At 44.5% G+C, this 3,291-nt stretch overlaps 1 pseudogene; it reads right to left on the reverse strand.

The window, feature by feature from the left end:
- Window positions 1–1,411: 1,411 nt before the first annotated feature.
- Window positions 1,412–2,655, reverse strand: LOC101587857 (annotated as a pseudogene).
- Window positions 2,656–3,291: the final 636 nt, after the last annotated feature.

Below are 3,291 nucleotides of genomic sequence, written 5' to 3' on the forward strand. Positions count from 1 at the left end.
ATAACCAACATCACGCACATCACACAATCAAGAAACAAAATACCGTCATTGCTCCTTCTCCTCAGTCCCCTCATAGATCTTTGTTGTTAGATCCTCCCCAAGATGTGCTAATCATTGCTCTTTTCCAATCACCATAGTTTTGGCTTTTACAGACTACTATAAGTGGAATCATAAGTTTCATAATCTTCGTATATGAGCTCCTTCATGAGTATAATGAGGTTCATCTTGGGAAACACATAATGACATGGAAGAAAAAAATTATATCTGACCAAAAAAAGGTCAACTTTCTTTTTTTTTTGTGAGGGATGGTACTGGGGACTGAACTCAGGACCCTGAGTTTGCCAGGCAAGTGCTTATTCTACTGAGCTGGCCCCTAACTTTGGTTAATTTATTTCATTTGGTATACAATCTTTTGCTGCTCTTGTTATGCCATGTACTTATTGTTTTCTATTTGTCTTGATTTGTCATTATTTCATTCTAATATTAATGGTATTATGTCTCTTTAATAGATGACAAAACTAAACATAAGAGAGCTTAGGTAAACTATCTGGGATCATAGCTAATACATTACTAACTGGTATATAATTTAAATTCAAGACTACAAATTCATAGTCCATGAATTATCCATGCCACACCTACTTCCACCACAACTTAGAATATAGCCCAAGAAAACTTCCTTAATATACTATGTGTCATGGCTTGGGGTTTTTGCAAGGGCAACAGTGTAACACAGGACATATTTTATAATATTATTTTATTATGAATCACCCAAAGAATCATACACAAGGAGTGCAGGAAATCTGTCCACACTAAAGCCCAAAGAATCCTGCTGAGGGCCTGGATCCTAGAAAACCTAGAGCTCATAACAGTGCCTCCCCCAAGTCCAACTGGAGGCCTAGAGCCCATGACAAAGTCTCAGGAAGGCCTGATTCATAGATCTGTGTCGGAAAGGCCCAAAGGTCAGTGGTAGAAGCTGGAAAGAATGTGCCAGTGGGATGAAGGATCTGTGCTAGCAGGCTGAGGGGTCTGAACTAGAGTCAGGAAGCAATGCTCAAGGTTAGGGCTCCCCCAAAGGTACCACAGCCATCCTCAGCAACAATGAGGTCCTGAGCTCCTCCAGAGATGAGGAAATCTGAGCTCCCATCAGGAAAGCCACACATGACAAGCTTCTCCATGAGGCTGAGCAGTGCACCATCCTCCCCTCTGGAGCCAGGAAGCAATGCCCAAGATTAGGACCAGAGCTTCCCCAAAATAAACTATAGCCATTCTCCGTGGCAACAAAGGTCCTGAGCTCTTCTGACAAAAACAGCCAAGCTCATTGAGAAAACCAGAATGACAAGGTCACCCAGCGTAACAGCCCAGGAGAACCATTGGTTTCCAACAGCTTCCATAGCTTCTCCAAACAGCATCCCTAACAGCACTTATACCTTTTGGGTGACTGACTGCTCCTCAAGGGCTTCTCACTGTCAGTCTTGGAAGCAAATGAATCCAATTTCACTTTTGTGTCCACATCAGAGAAGCTCCCTTTCTCCTTCACTTTTTCTTTATCAATATTTGTCTGTTTCTTCTCCTTTTATCTTTCCCATTCTCTGTCTTCTGGCCTTCTAGATGCCTTTTAGTATAGGCTGCTCCTCCTGCAGTAGCACTCTCCTCCTTCTGAGATGAGCCATAAGTGGAGCTAGTGGCTGGTGGACTCTTACCCACAGGACCTTTTTTGGAAGGACTCAAAGATCCAAAGCCATGGTCGAACTGACTTTGATGGCTCCCAGACTGGTACCCAGCACCACTCAGCAGAGATGAGCCCATTTGGGATGCGTTGGAAAGTGGAGGACTAGGTTTTGGCACAGGGTTAGGACGGGATGACTGCCGCCTCACCGCCACAGACTGAAGAGGGCTCTTGAGAGCTGGGCTTCGCTCCTGGGGACTCAGGTCGGAAACTGCAGAGGCTCCCGATGCAGCACCAGTGCTGTAGGTGTTAGTATCTGTCCATGGCTTTGAACTCTCAGATGCTTTTGTATCTTGAGAAGTTGCCTCCAGAGAAGGTCTGATCCTTGGCCTCATCTCCCTGGTTATCCCCAGCAGCTTGAGATGGCCGGCTCTCCTTGGAAGAGGACTTTTTCTCCTTTGCAGGTTTGCACTTGGAAGAGTTGGCTCGGCTGTGGTTGGAGGAAGAACGAGAGGATGAGGAGCGCCTTGACCTATCGGAAGATGACTTATCCTAGTTTCTACAATGGCTCCTGGAACTCGGTGAAGGAGACCTTCTCTTTGGGAACTGGGAATAAGGCCGGCCCAGACGAGGACTACACTCTTGCCGATAGTTCTGCAATTAGAACGGCAGTTTCCACAGCCTCCACGGTTATACCTGCCCCGTGGGCAGAAGCCTCTGCTGCGCCCTCGGAAATAATAGGGCCTCCGATAGCCTGTGTTGTGACCTCGGAAATCTCAATTCTGAGAGACTTCGGGGTGATTCCTTTCTCCATTGCGAGCTGGAGAACACGATCTAGAACGAGACCTAGAACTCAGCCTGCACTTCCTTGATGGAGAGACAGCTCGGCTTCTGGATCATGATTGCGAAAATGAACGAGAACGAAATCTTGACGCCGAACTTGAGCGAGAAGAACGAGACCCAGACTTCAATTTGTCTGTTTCTGACATCTGCGAAGAGAGGTTCCCTTTTTAATTACACCTGGGGTGACCTCTAGTTGCTCAGCATCTCAGCAGCTTCTCCAGTTCTGCTTCTTGCGCTGCCGGCAACAGTCCTCAGGGCGGCCTCCCGCAACCAGCATCAGGCTAGTCAATTCATCTGGGCGGAACGCGTTGACCACCTGTTAGCTATCCACTGCACCATATTCCTCTCATTCTCAGTCAAGCAATATAGCTCAAAACTGTCATACTTATTTAGAAACTGGCTTTTTTCTACTGTAAGGACTGTAATAAATGGAAAGCTGTATACTACTTTGTTTCCTGATGAGATATGGCCTAATATTTTTTATTTTATACTAAAAATATTCTTGTCATTATTAACAGATCTGTTGTCTGTTTATAACATAAAGAACACATTATTTAGACTTCTTTCACTAATTTATTCTGTATCCAATTAATTATATCACCGTGAGAATAGTGAATGCATGTTATTGCACACATTTTTTAATTTTATTTTATTTTTTTGGTGGAACTGGGGATTGAACTGAGGCCCTTGTGCTTGCCAGGGAAGTGCTTATTCTACTGAACCATCTCTCTAGCCCCTGTACATATTTATTAAAGCAGCATAATAATCAATGTTTCAATAAT

This window comes from Octodon degus, unplaced genomic scaffold (genome assembly GCF_000260255.1).
Source record: "Octodon degus isolate 3935 unplaced genomic scaffold, OctDeg1.0 scaffold00096, whole genome shotgun sequence".
Lineage (NCBI taxonomy): Eukaryota > Metazoa > Chordata > Mammalia > Rodentia > Octodontidae > Octodon > Octodon degus.